Consider the following 15,555-nt stretch of genomic DNA (forward strand, 5'->3'; position numbering starts at 1 on the left):
ATATTCGCGCTTAACGCGATATCTCCAAAAGTTGGTAATAGGAGATAGCGATGTTAGCGACTGTTTCCAGTCGCTAACATCTTGGCACGCCCACTTTGCATGTCATTAGTGATAAATATCACGGACACGCAAAGTGGGGCCCAAGATGGTCGCTATCTCCTACTAGCTGTCGCTAACTGGTGTTAGCGACAACTAGGTAATAGGGAGATAATTTTATTTCCGCTTTCTTGGCTTTTAAAGCCGAAAAAGCGGAGATAAACCCCCTTGATAATAAGGTTCGGTTTTACTAAATCTTGCTGTAAAAAATCAAGAAACAGACAATGAAACATAGTCCTACTTTCGGTGGAAGCTCTGATTTTACAGTGTAATTAGGGCTTTGGTAAACACATGCCTGTTTCTGTCACCTGCCTATGCCTGATGGATGGGTTTGAGCTTTCAGTGAGGCTCCTTTTGCCCTGTATGCCAGTGCCCGTGTGGGAGGATATTGCATGGCTTTACTTTATTTGATAGCTAATGAATGAAGTGGAGACATAAATCTTGGTGAAATTAAGTTGTCTTTTGATTTATTGTCTCTCCCTCATAAAAATAAATAAATGGTGTGCTCAATAATTTCCTGATGCATTCCATCTCCATGCCAGGTATAAGTACACCTTATAGGAACAATTTGAAAACCTTAGTTAAATATTTTTATTGAAATTTCATAAATCAATAACAAAATACACAGAAAGTGTAAAACAAAAGCAATAGAACTTACATAATAATACCATTACTAAGGATGTTAAAACCAATAACATAAGCATGAGTATAACGTAGTCATATAAATATATAAAAAGAAACAGACAGGGGAAAATAAAGAAAAGTAAAGAAATGAAGAGAGATAAAAAGAAGAAAGGGAAATAAAAAGAGTCGAAAAAAACAAAGATAGAAATAGAAATATGAGCCCTTAGATACAAGGGAGTGAGAAGATAAATATGTAGTAAAGAATAACCAATATAGATCTGAATTAAGCTACTGGGATAACGATAATAAAGAAACATTGGCTATTCTATTGTTCAGTACAAAAAAAAACTTCCAGCATGTTGATGCAGATAATTAATAGGCATCTTTCCAACATGAATGTATAATCTTAAAAGCAAGTGCAATGAAAAGATCAAACAATATAGATTTAGGTGAAATATGATCAAAGTTGGGTGGCATAGAGCCAAAGAAAACATTCCGACTTAACAGTTGAATATTACATTGTAAGATCTTTAAACATATGGACAATATTACTTTACAAAAATTAAACATATGAGAGCTATAGTAGAGTATATGAGTTAAAGTACCATTTGAGATAGAACAAGCCCAAGGTAATGGAGTAGTTGGATCAAATTTAGAGATACATTCAGGAGTAATAAAAGCTCTATTTTAAACAAAGAAATAGAGATTGTGTGATACCACAGATGAGCAGGGAACAAAACAGACAGGTCATTTTTCCAGAATAATTCAATAACATTGTTTAATCTTTTTTTTTTTTGGCTTTATTTCGATAAAATTTTATCTTAAAAGCATCACAATAAAAACAATCTCACAATACAAATTCCTTAAAATAAAACAAATAAGGAATGGTCATACATAGTATAACATCCAGTTATAAAAATTTGGAAAACACATTAAGATTACGATCTGATTAAACATTTTTATCATTTGTCTTAAGCCTTCTTGCTCTAATAATCCATACACAGCTAAGAAATTTGGAGATGGCACAAGCGTATATTAGCCGAGTATCTGACATAAGGATTCGTAAGGCCATAGAGTGGGACCTGGTACCCATATTCCTGCACACTGGTTTCAGCCACCTAGATCTCGGAAGTTTTTATGCAGTGCATTCAAATAAGATATGGGGCGCTGTTTCCAAGATCAGCAGACAGAATGGGCATGAGCTAAGGGTACTTGGGGACACGCTCCAGCGTGCTGTAAACTCACCAAGAGGAAGGGTGCCAATCCTAAATTTAAAATACAACATGCGATCCCGCGGTTTGGTAATAAAATCAAAATAGGGCTCTAACGAGGGTACATCCTTTAGAAGAAGATAGTTGGAAACAATCCTGCCATTTTTTGGGTTTGAATATTTTTTATTATACACCCAGCTCCAGTAAATCTGCTTCAATTGGGATTTTGGCACAGCAGATCTAGTTGTCCATCCCTCCCCCAGCCCAAGCTCAACAAGTAAGGATTTTACATTACGCAGCCAACTAATCTTTGTCCAGCCAGACATAGACAGAATTTCTGCCAGCCCTTCCGCATAATGAGCAAGTTCCGGGACTCGCCATAAACGTCACCAGAGTAACAATTGGCGGAGCTGGGCCTTGTCCTTTATTGGACAATTCCCCAAATCATACAGTAGCGGAATCATAGGTGTACTTTGGGGAAGGGACAACAATGACCTAAGAAATTTATTCTCTGACTGGGTAAGCTGGGCAATGTTACAGGCACCCCATAATTCTGCCCCATACAGGGACCCACTAACTGCTCTTGCATTGTAGATCTCTACAATGGGGGAGATAGGTTTTGTAGTAGAACTACGCTGTTCTTTGGGAAGTGTGCTTGTTACCCTTTTAAGAGAGAGGATCATTTTGTTAATATGAGGGCCCCAGTGCATTCGATCGGAGAGTCTGTTGCCCAAATAATCGAATTCCGCCACCCTATCCAGCTGCACACCGTTCAGGTTTGGCGGGATTCCCATTTTTTTTGCCGGATTTAATACTAGGTATTTGGTTTTACTGGTATTAATTACCAGTCCCCTAAGTGTACAGAACACATAGAAGCTATCGAGTAGCTTCTGCAAGCCCACTGGGAGCTTCGAGATGAGGAGGGTGTCGTCCGCGAATAGCAGGGTCGGGATGCGTTTACCCGCCAGGGAGGGAGCATCTGCAGGTGTTTTTAGCAGATGCTTTACCACTCCATTAACATAAAGTGAAAATAGAGTGGGGGCTAGCACACAGCCCTGGCAGACGCCCCTACTCACAGCTATTCTAGATGTTTTTTGGCCCTGACTACCCCACCTCACCTGAGCGAAGTTTCCCTCGTGAAGCTTGATTAGGATACTCAAAATGTATGTGGGCATACCCAAGTCCTGGAGAACCCCCCATAGACTCTGCCTCGGCACTAGGTCGAAGGCAGTCTTCAGTTCTATAAAGGCCAAATAAAGACTGCCTCCACCCAGAACAACTGTCTTCCAGTATAGCAGATGTAGTCGGAAAACGTGCTCAATTGTCCCCGTTCCAGAACGGAAGCCTGCCTGTAGGTCGGACAGAATTTTACTGAAGGATTCTGCCTAATACTGCCTTCCCTATAACCTTTTGAGTGGAGTCTATTAGGCTAATAGGGCGGTAGTTTGCCGGGTCGTCCCTCGAGCCCTTCTTAAAAATAGGGACCACCTCCGCCCCTCTCCATGACTCCGGTATTGGCGCACCCTTCATGATGGCATTAAGTAGACCTGCCAAGATCCTCCCCCACTCTAGATAGTTTAAGCGCAAAAGGTCTCCTGGAACCCCATCGGGGCCTGCTGCTTTACGCGGAACCAGGGAGCGAATAATCGCTTCAACCTCTTTTGTCGTAAATCCAATGGCCTCCTCTACAGACAGCTCAAGGCTATCCAAGGGCTGGGCTTGTTCGCCGAGGAGGTCAACTGTATCCAGGGAAGAAAAGTGGGCAAACCAACTGTCACCAGTGATGTTACAGGTAATCAGGGAACTATCCGGTCTATTCCTTGATCTTACTAGATCCCAGAAACCTCGTGCGTTCTTCCCCGCACTGGCCATCTTGAGGTCATGCCAAAACCTATCGTCCCAGTCCCTCTTTGCTTTCTTGATGGCCAAATTATAATTATGTCTTGCTACTTTAATGAGAGACGTCTGCTTGCCCTTAATTGCCAGGATGAGTAATGATATATTTACTCTACAGTTCTTAGAGTACCAGCCTGGTTGGTCTCTGCGTTTCTGGCACCCCTTGGAGTTACTATTACCTTTAGTCAAGAATAAGTCTCCTAAAGCTTTAATTGTGCCACAAAATGTAGTTGAAATAGTAGCCGGATTTAAACCACCAGGTTCTACTTTACTTTGGTAGGAAGCCAAAATGGAGCCAATAAGCTGAATCTTCCCCTCATCAAGCAGAACTCTGGGCCAATTAAGGCGTCTGCCACAATTTGAAGGGTACACCTCTACCGAGGTGAGATATTCAAGGGGGGCCATAGTCGGTAGAGAGCTCATCCATAGGGGATGCAGGGTCAGGGAAAGCGGGTTATGGTCACTAAGGACAGTGGGTACAACCACCATATCCTCCACACACTTCCATAACTGGAAGTCTAGGAGGATATAATCTATGCGCGACGAATGACCAACTCTATTATAAGTATCCGCCCCCACCACGTCCGACACTGTCCTTCCATTCACTGCTCTTAAATCAAATTCCAGTGCCAAAGCATTAAGTTGGACTACTCTTGAAGACCACCTTTTGATAGAGGGAATTGACAGCTGTGGAATACCCCTCCTGCCATCCTCTTCCATAATGTTAAGAAAATCTTCAGACGCAAGAGGCTCGAAGGTACAGTTCAGATCGCCCGCCACCAAGACTAGTGAGCCTTGCGTCTGATTCCTAAGCTCCTCCTCGAGCTTGGTGACAGTGGGCGATGGTAAACTGCCCCGCGACCCCCTGGCGTAGATATTAAAAATAGTTAATGATTCCCCTCTCCTTGGTCCATACAGAATCACTTTTTGTAAGTCAGGGGAATTAGTTTCAATTTGGACAACACGGAGTCCTAGGGCAATATCCACCCAGATAAGTAGTCCTCCTGCAGGGCGGCCCCGCCCTGAACAAGAAGCAACTGCTGAAACATGATAAGTCGAGTAACCTACTTTATAGCAGGGAACAAGACTCCATGTTTCTTGGAAAATACATATATTATATGACCCAATAATTGAGTTCCAATCTGGGAGATCGAGCTTCCTACCAATCCCGGCCAAATTCCAGCTAATGATTTTAAGATTCGACCGATCTGATGGAGGAACCGGGGAAGCCAACTCGAGGAGATCACATCCAATAGCAGGAATGGGGGGTAAAAGAGGAAGAACAGGTGGTACATACACAATGTCATTACTTGGTGGGTGCGAGGACAGTTCTCCTAAGACAGGGATACAAGATTTTCTGTCACAGTTTGGTGTTACTGGAGCATGCAATCCCAGTGCTAGCCCCAGAACCTCATTATATCAATAGCCACTAGGCCATCCTGGGACACCCCTGCCTCTAGATGGGGGAAAGCATGGGCTGTAGGGAAAAATAGGTGGACGATAAAGCCCTCCAGGCTCAGATCCCCTAAGTTCATAACCCACAAAGTAGGGGGGCAAAATTTGCAGATGAAAATAGCTTAAGTCGAAAGTGCCAATCCCCGTGCTTCCATGTTTGGGTTGCTGGTTACATATGTGGCTAACTGCCCCAGGATCACCAAAATTGACCAAAATACAATCGCCACTTATGTCCTTCCTACGGTCGCCCACTCAACTTGCTCTTCTTACATTCAAAATTTTCCCATCATGGTGTTTTAGAATAGGCCTGTTTGTATTTAACCAGAGCATGGTTTTATTTTTCAATTCCTGGTAAGATTCATATTTACCCTCCTTAAGTTTGGGGACCCCTGTTAGGACCACTACATAGGGGAGGCATGCTGGGGGCAGACTAAGATGGACTATGCCCATGGTTGCCTCAGCTATGGGATCTTCAGGGGCAACTGATGAAGGACAATTAGGGGCCAAGGGCCTGCTACTGATGCTTTTAGAGTTGGAACCCAAGTTTGTTATGGGTGTAATATCTGTACCCGAGTCCTGAGAGTTACTCCCTCCTGTGTGTGATGCAAAATTTTTGGGGCATCTACTTTTGGCTAAGTCATTGGAAGCCTTAAATAAGGCTTTTCCTGCCGAGGGCCCCTCGCCAGCACTCCCCCGATTTTGTGTTGCTTGCTCGAGTACTCCCCTCGAGTTGTTGTCAGATGAATTAGCCAACTCCTGGTTTTTAGCCTGGAATTTTATTAGAGTTTTTAAAGAGTGGAAATTGTCCAGGGAGGTTTGTTCGAGCCTATCGACCCTTCTCTTTAAACATTCCAAACTCTCAATATTGGGTAGTAGCAGGGATTTCATGAGTTTCTCTAAATAAATCGAGTTAGGCTCTAGAGTAGAGGGACCAGGGGAGGTAACATCACTAGGATTTACAGTAGCCAAAGTTCCAGGCATATGACGTGTTTGAGTATTAACTACGCCAACTGCCACATCCTTTACCCCACCCCCTACTCTATGACTTTCCCTCGGTTTTTTGGCCTTCTTGGTGGATTTTATACTCCCACCCCCTACACCACTAACAGCTCTTTTCCTTTTGATGGACAGCCCTCGTACACTTAGTTTTACTACTGCCGCTGGTTGCACCTGTAGGTTCTCTGTATCTACAGCCAAAGTAGTGGGGGCACGAGCTCCAGCAAAAGCGGAACTCCCTGCAGATACAGCTGCTGGGCCAGGGGTCTTGTCTACCACAACAGGTGCACTGCCATCTTGGGCCCCCTCTGAAATAGCTATAGAGTTGCAAGTAGCAGATGGTGTCACCACAGGAGTTACCAGCGGTGGGGCGATAGGGGGAGGAGAGAGAGAAGGGGAGATAGGAAAATCTATTACCACAGGACTGTCTCTTCCTAGAGAGACTCTCCGCTCATTATTTATTTTGTTGACTATTTTTACCAAGTAATTGTCCATAGTGGCCCCCTCAGATGGAATTTTGTCAACCTTCAGTTTGGACATGCTCTAAACAATATGCAGAGGGAGGATGCTTATCCCAGAACGAGTATCAGATAATGCGTCACCTGTACCCTAAACAAGATCTTTATCAGTGGCAGAACACACAACAGACTTATCACACATAAAGGGGGAGCTATAACCTGATTATTTTGCCAGGTGTCGTAGCCCAGTCCAGACTCCTCAGGCCTCTGAGGGCCACAGAGGGCCCGCCCTTTGCCCGGGCTTAGCCCGCGCGCTCCTGCGACGAGGTGAGAGACGCTGTTTTTTAAGCGCCTCCTGGCGCCCTGTCCGTGTGCGCGGCTTCCGGCCGCAGTGACCACAGGGACCTGTAGTTCAAGGCTCACCCCCGCTCGGCGGCCGCTCTGCGGGTGGAAAAAGCGGCAGCGGTGTGTGAGTAGGAGCACCAGGGGAGAGAAGCGGGTCCGTAACAAGGACGGCCAAGTTCGTGGGTCGATTTCCTCCCAGTCCGAAGCAAGTACAATCACAAGTGCCTCCTAGAGTAATTTTAGAAAGCGTCCCGCTCTGCCGTGAGAGACACTGGTTTTTAAGCGCCTCCTGGCGCCCTGTCCGTGTGCGCGGCTTCCGGCCGCAGTGACCACAGGGACCTGTAGTTCAAGGCTCACCCCCGCTCGGCGGCCGCTCTGCGGGTGGAAAAAGCGGCAGCGGGGGGTGAGTAGGAGCACCAGGGGAGAGAAGTGGGTCCGTAACAAGAACGGCCAAGTTCGTGGGTCGATTTCCTCCCAGTCCGTAGCAAGTACAATCACAAGTGCCTCCTAGAGTAATTTTAGAAAGCGTACAGTAGTTGGAGATAATAACGTTATGTGTATATAAGCATCTTTTGGAGTAGAATTGTGATTAATATTCTAGAATGGTGTCAATTGTGCGAATGGTGCAGGGTCAGGAGCAAGATTATTACTCAATACAAAAGATTGGACAGAGGATGTTAGATTATAATCATGTAAAAATGAGCTTGGTATGTTATATTGTGTTTGTAGTTGGGGAAAAGGTATAACAGAATTTTGTCCTACGAGTTGATGAACAAATATAATATCCTTCTCTTTCCAATGTTTGAAAAAAAATGATGTGCAGCAACATTGAATAAACTTATACCAAATGGAAGAGGCTAGAAAACATTGAAGGAAACCAAAACCTGTTGAAAATCGTATATGCAACAAATGTTATGAGTATTCTAAGATTGGGTTTTGTGAGACATCAGGACCTGTTTGGAAAGACCCCCCACTTTTTTGCCCCCATTTTGACCACTAGATGCTGGTTTTCTGGTTCTGACTGTACCCATGGCCTGTGCTATGTGTGAAAGTACATGGTAATTTGGCATAATTACATTTGGCAATTACAAACCCCTGTAAATCCCTAGGGCAGATTTACAAGCCCCTTGCGTCACTTTTGTGATGCCGCGGCGGCGTAAAAGCTATAGCCCATTTACTACGTGCCGCATCTAGGGAGATGCGTCATGTTGTAAAGTCCTGCATCACATTATACCTGCGTCAGGTATAATGTATGCAAGGTAGGCGTTCCCACGCAGGAAAGTTTCATAAAAGTGACGCAGTGAAATCTACAAGCTTTCTCTGCGTGACTTTTAGGACACCACTGCGGCAAAACCTTATGCCTGCTTGAAGCAGGCATAAGGAGTAACACAGTGTATCGGGAATTGGCCACAACACGCATTGCTGGAGGTGCAGCATGTTTGCAACACGACTCCAGCAATGCGTGACTTTTCCATCAACAGATGCGTCAGAATTTCTGATGCATCTGTCAAACCTTGCGCCATGGTGCACCGTATTGTAAATACGGCGCATCCATGTGATGCAAGGGTTTTGCATGGTGGCGCAGGGAAAGTGACGCATCTCTACAGATGTGTCACTTTCTTGTAAATCTGCCCCTTAGTATTTAATAAGGCAATGGTGATTTAAATTATTTATAAGTCTCTAGTATATAATAGGACTGGGAGGTTTAGAGGCCCAGTATATTTTGGAGTGTGCGCTACTATGGTGGCTGCTGCCATTTTAAAAGCCAGCCATGCCATTTAGTCTGCTTTTAAATTGAAATCATATGGAAATTCGATTTTGGATTTAAAGATACTTCCAAAGTATTAATCTACCTTATCTTTACATATAAGTCACCCTACCATCTATCCTAGGTGCCCCAGGGGTAGGATGCCTTGTATAAACTGTTTTATAAGCCCTGGTGAGGGAAAACTGCCGATTTTATTTTACCTTCATTGCAGTGAATAGCTCCATAGGCTAACATTGTAATATTTTATTAAGAGTATAAATCTTGTTAGGAGCCGTGCACAAAATACTTCAAGATATCATGTTAACAGTTGAAAAATATACAACACCTTGCCACTGTTGGATATGTAATAACTATTAAAGAAAACAAATTATTAAACGTTGTTTTCTGTGAGCCAAAGTCCAGCTTTCTAGCTGCTCTCTTCTGATTGGCCAGCCTGCTCCCAGGCTGTGCCTGTGCTGCCTGATGAGGTATGAGATCTGCCATGCTCCTCAAACTTGCTGCCTGAAAAGAAAAGAAGAAGAAGGACTGCTCTGTTGACTCCCTGGTCTGCACCAGGGAGACTGCACTCACCAAGACTGCACCTGTGGCATTCTGTGGGACACCAGAAGGACTTTGCCTGACTCTGAAAGTCTACGGTGTGGACTCCCTGCAAGATACAGGTTAAAAGAGCCCAACGGCATCATCTCCACCAAGATTACCCAGCCTGGAGTGTGTCCAGTGAACCTTTAAGGGTTCGGCCAGGTGCATTGTGGGACTTGTAGTCCAGACATGCCTAGGACCATCTAGGAGATTTCAGACCCTATTGATTTGTATTTTCAACACTTTGAACCCTCAGGAGGAACTTCAGGAAGACGTTCGAGAAGTTTATAGACGTTTGAAGCAACTTTTGGAAATAGCTCCATAAGGTGACCTACCTAATTTCGAGTCAAGCCAGCTACCTCCAACCGCAACCCGGTCTGGATTTCAGGTTCTTCCCACTGAATGCTCTGGATATCCAGACTTCCAGGATTTGACTGGGGCTTCACAGAAAGTCAAGCGAGCAAACCTGCACCAAACCTGAGGTTACTAAGTGCCTTGCTCGATGTTGAGGGAAAAAGCTGCCAAACCGACTGAGTTTGGAGGTAAAATTTTGACCGAGGCCTCCTGCTTAGTGTATCCGACCAGGTCTCCATCACAGTCAGCCTCAAATGTTGACTCTGTCCTGGTCAAGTTTGACCACATGCACAAAGTGGTGCCATATGTTTGTAAGCACTAGAAAGTGTTTATTCTTTCAAAATACATCTCGGCCATTCCCTACATTTGATTTTTGTTGTTTTTGTCTCTATTTGTTCATGGAAATATATTCTATTTTCATAAATTGGAGTTGGATTTCTATAGTGTGTTGTGTCTTACTTATTTAATGTAATGAGGTAAATGAGGTGTCTCCTAAGTAATGCCTGCTTGTTCATTCCCAGCTACCAATGGTTCAGCGAGCGAATCATTTAATGAGACCTTATCTGAACTTTTTTTGTGTTTGTGGTCTTATTGCTAGTGGTAGGTCACTACTTATAATTGCTAATAATCCACTTCCCAACAGGTATTTAGAAATGAAAAATAAATAAAAGTGCAATTAGACATGTAAACCACATCATTAAATTAGAAACCCTTCAGTAAAGAGGGGTCAAATACAATCCATCATGGTATGAGAGAGTCTTGAAAGTCACTAACTAATGAAAAAAATGTGAAATTAAAAAGCAGAGTGATTTAATTTAAAATCAGGAAAGTGGACACATCTTTCATTCTTTGGGCGTTTAAATTTAGACAATGCATTTCATGAATGTTTTTTATTCCAGTGAAATTTGGTACAAATAGAATTATTATGGGAAAAGTAGTAATTGGGTATTTTGAAAGGTAAAATAGATAGTGTGTAAAGAACGTGTGGCACAGTCATCATCTTGAGTGTACCTAATCTACCACAGCATAAATGAGAAGGAAACCATGAAATGAGTAATTTCAGAATTTTCAGATTTAAAGTATTAAAATTGTGGCTAATTATGCTGGAAATAGTAAGAGAAAGTCAAACACCCAGGTATTTAATTCTGGATGGGCACCATATAAAATTGGTATTAGCAAACATATATTAATAACACAAGTTATACAATGGTAGTTTATAACCAGAGATATTAGAATATAAATTGATTTCTTGTAAAAAAAAGGATTTGTGGAGGACACAGGATTAGACATGTATATCAAAAGATCATCTGCATAAGCTGACAACTTGTACCATCTTGACCGACTGGAGGGATGAGGGGGTGGCATAGCTATATGTCTGTAGGGCCCAGAACGACTTAATTTCAGACTGTGAGAGCTGCCATTTTTCCTTACGGATATGCCCTACAGTATCGCTATCTGGTCTTTTGATAAATCGCCCTCCGGGCTCTGTAGGTAACTTTGCCAGCTCCCTGGTGGAAACCGTGACGTCCTTGGCTTCAGCTACGACCAACTTTATAGTATTGGGAGATCTCAATCTACATTTTAATGATCCTGCCGACCTAGTAGCCCGAGATCTTCAGGGCGATTTGAAAACTTGTGAGTTGGCTTTATCCAATGTTGGGGCTACGCATGAGAAAGGGCACTTACTTGACCCTTTGTTCTCGAATATTCCCCGCTTGGCGGTGAGGCCAGCACTTCCTCTCCCGTGGTCTGACCACTTCTTGATTTCAGCACTTTGGCTAGATGACTCACCACCTATAACTGCCGAACAGGCTTATTTGGTGGATCGAGCTTGGTCTAGGTTATCGATAAACGACTGGACCACTAATCTGGAAGAGACGCCTCTTTTCCTTGATGGTGACTCTATCAAGGGAGATGCCATTCTTAATCAGTGGTTGACGGCCTCTCTTGACGCTCTTATTCCTACTAAGAGAGTGCAAAAGAGGGAAAAGAGAATCGGTTCCGCCCCTTGGTATAATGCCCAACTTAGATGCTTGAGGAAAGGATATAAAAAGTTGGAAAGATTGTGGAGAAAGAAATGGGAGACAACCAGGCATGAGGAATATCGCGCTGCGATGAGGGGTTATAGACTTGCTCTCCGGAAGGCAAAAGCACAATTCTTTGAAGAGCGTATAAAATCTGCCTCAAGCTCTGCCAGAGAGACGTTTAAAGTGGTCAAAGAACTGCTTAAAGTCCCCGAGCCTGTGGTCATCTATGACGAACATAAGTGTACAGAGCTCGCAGACTTCTTTCACTCCAAATTTGAAAAGATCTTAAATTCCCTGCCTCAGCCCAGGACTCCACATCTCAATGAGAATGCTAATATAGCATCCTGGCCAAAGAGGGCATCTCCCTATTTAGATACATTTGGCCCAGTAGCAGTGGATGAAGTGGTGAAGGCCCTTAGTTCGATGAAAAGTGGCTCTCCCATGGATCCTGTCCCTATGAAGTTTCTCAAACAAGTAGCAGCCTCCATTGCAGCCCCCATCACAGATCTAATGAATGCCTCTTTTGCCCTAGGTTCTGTGCCACCAAGTTGGAAAACTGCAGTGGTAAAGGCACTGATAAAGAAGCCTCATTTAGATCCTGTAGACCTCTCAAACTTTAGGCCCATCTCTCGGTTGCCGGGTCTCGGCAAAATTGCCGAAAGGCTGGTGAATCGACAACGGTCGGGTTTTCTGGAGGCTAATGGTCTACATCGAGACTCACAAACCGGTTTCCGTCCTGGTCAGGGCACCGACACGGCCCTCTTGGCAGTCGTCGATGAAACCAGACGCATTTTGAATTCAGGAGGGTCAGTGGCAGTGATACTCCTGGACCTCAGTGCGGCGTTCGACACCCTGAACCATCAGGTGTTGATTAGACGGCTGTCTGAGGTGGGTGTGTCTGGCGTCGCGTTGAAATGGTAATTTCTTACCGATCGGTCATACCAGGTCTGGGAGGGCAGTTATCGCTCCAAATCTATCTCCCTCCAGTGTGGTGTGACACAGGGCTCTTCCCTCAGCCCGACATTGTTTAATGTCTATATGGCCCCCCTGGAGGATGTGGTGGCCCCCTATGACATTAAGATCGTCAGTTATGCGGATGATACGCAGTTGGTGGTTGCCTTATCCCAACTGGTAGAGAATCCCGACGTACTTCACTCCTGTCTGTCGGCAGTTTACACTTAGATGGACGAGTCAGCCCTGAAGCTGAATGGCTCGAAGACAGAGGTAATGCTGTTAGGGAACAAAAACCCCTCGCTCCCTCTGACCATCTGGCCGAGCTGTATGGGAGACCTTCCTATTTCAAAAGAGGTGATCAAGAGCCTAGGGGTTTGGCTAGAGCAAGATCTGTCGTTTAGGACACATGCCAAGAAAATTGCGGGAGTGTGCTTTGCCCTGTTACGTTCAGCGCGCAAAATCTTCCCTCTCTTGCCTGTAACATCTAGGAAACTGTTGATCCAGGGTCTGATTACATCTAGATTAGACTATAGCAACGCCATCTTCCTGGGCGCCCCGGAATCCACCCTGGACAAACTTCAGCAGGTCCAAAACGCGGCGGCAAGGTTGCTTATGGGTATTCCCAGGTCACAGTCCGCCCGACCTGCCTTGAAGGCACTGCACTGGTTGCCAGTGTGAGAGAGAGTTAAATTTAAGGCACTCTGCACTGCACATAAAATCCTCCTGGGGAAGGGCCCTCCAATATTGAGGAAGCTAGTGGTCCCATATAAAGCTAGCAGGACACTGCGGTCCGACCAAAAACATCTTCTCTCAGTCCCCAGAGTTAAAAGGGCTCGGAAGGGCGGGAGAAGGCTCTCAGTTAATACAGCAAAGCTATGGAACTCGCTTCCTTTTGAAATGCGCGCTGAGACATGCACACTGCGATTTCGCAAAGGTCTTAAAACCTACCTTTTCCCTGTTTGACTGCACTAAACGTACTGTTTTTTAAATGGTGTCTGGAAAGCGCTGGGATGCCCAAGGGTAACTGCGCACTATATAAAATTTTAATAATAATAATAACTTAGTTTCTAGGGAACTGTGTTTAACCCCAGAGATAAGTGTATTACAAAGAATGCCTTCAAGGAGGAAAAGAGCCCCTGAATGCCGGGATGGCCAGATGAGAGGAACACTAGAGTTGGAGGGTAGGCCTGGATATGTAGGGCATGCATTGGACTGAAACTAGGCAGTAACGGTACAACAAAAGGGGCAATCACCCTGTGTGCACTGAAGAGCTCCATATAACTACAGTGACCAAACTGAACTGACCCCTCCTTGCAGACAAGAGCACATATTATATGATAATGGACTGATATGATGGTGTGCCTCCCACTGTACCTTGCCAGGAGTTCTGTGTGCTGTGCTTGCTAAGTACTGTATTAGAAACTGTGATACTGTGTGGCCCCAGTGGGCCTGCTCATGCCCCCCAGTGATCTGGGGTGTGGCGGAGCCTGAATCCGACTGCTAGAAAGACCACCAGTTTGCACCCAACTCTGCCTGACAACATTCACATTGCATCAGGCAATCTGAAATGCACTGTCCCAACACACTCTGCCACATCTCTCCTGCTGACCTGCTTGTGCCCCTGAAGACCCTCAGGGAGTGGCGGGTCTGGATTTTGTACTTGACATTCACACTGAGCTGGGATAATTAGAGAAATGCCCTGCTGTTGCCTGAATGCCATTATGTGTCACTGTGTGAGTGAGGAACTATCTCACCTCCTGTCTGAGCATCATTAAAAGTGCTGCCACTGATACGCTGATTATCCGATTAACCTTGATGCTACTGAGTGGGCACGTTGGCGCACAGTGGGCCCTATTTCAGAATATGGGGAAAAGCAACATCAAGCAACCCAAACTTTCATTTGATAACCACAGGCATACACATGCGTTGGAACTGCCCCCTGAAGATGCACAGATGGCTGTGCAGGACACGAGTGGACAGCCTCCTGCCCATGATATCTGCACCATGTTTTTAGATATGAAGCAGAGCCTGACTGCCATCAACATCAAAATTGACTTGCATGTGGACAGGTTTCATCAGCTCAGAGGAAAAGTTGACTAGCAGAATGACCACATCCATCATCTGGAACCTCACACTTCTGAAGTCGTAGAAGAGCATTCCATGGCAAGGGAGATGCTCCTGAACATGGAAAAAGTACAGAAAGTAATTCAAAATAAAAATGAGGATTTGGAGGCCGATCCAGGTACAATAATCTGCACATTATTGGAGTGCCAGAGTCAACAGGAATGTGAAAAATGGAAGACTATGTTGAGGACATGCTTTGCACGCTGTTTGTAGCTGACCTCTCTGCTATGCTCACAGTCGAGATGACTCTCGGGTCGCTTGGTCCTAGACCCCGCCTTTAACATTGCTTCGCCCCATCATCACTCGATTATTGAATGATCGCTATTGGGACACGGTTTTACAGGTGGCAAGGGAACAACAACTACTCCACTACAAAGGGAATGACATTTCCATATTCCTGGACTTCACTGTATTATTGCAGGCTACATGTAGAGACTTCTTACTGATCAAGCACGCCCTCCAGGGCACTGATGCTAAGTACTCACTGCTGTATCCTGCCAAGCTGAGGATTACACACCAAGAGAAAACTCTCCTGTTCACTGATCCGAAAAATGACACCAACTTTGTCAAAAACCTCCTGGTTAGAGTGGGAGTATCACCTTCAAGAGATTGAGAGCACAAAGTTGTGCATCTGAGTGAAACTGATTAAGTCTATCCTACACACTTAT

This window comes from Lissotriton helveticus, chromosome 3_2 (assembly GCF_964261635.1).
Source record: "Lissotriton helveticus chromosome 3_2, aLisHel1.1, whole genome shotgun sequence".
In the NCBI taxonomy this organism is placed as follows: domain Eukaryota; kingdom Metazoa; phylum Chordata; class Amphibia; order Caudata; family Salamandridae; genus Lissotriton; species Lissotriton helveticus.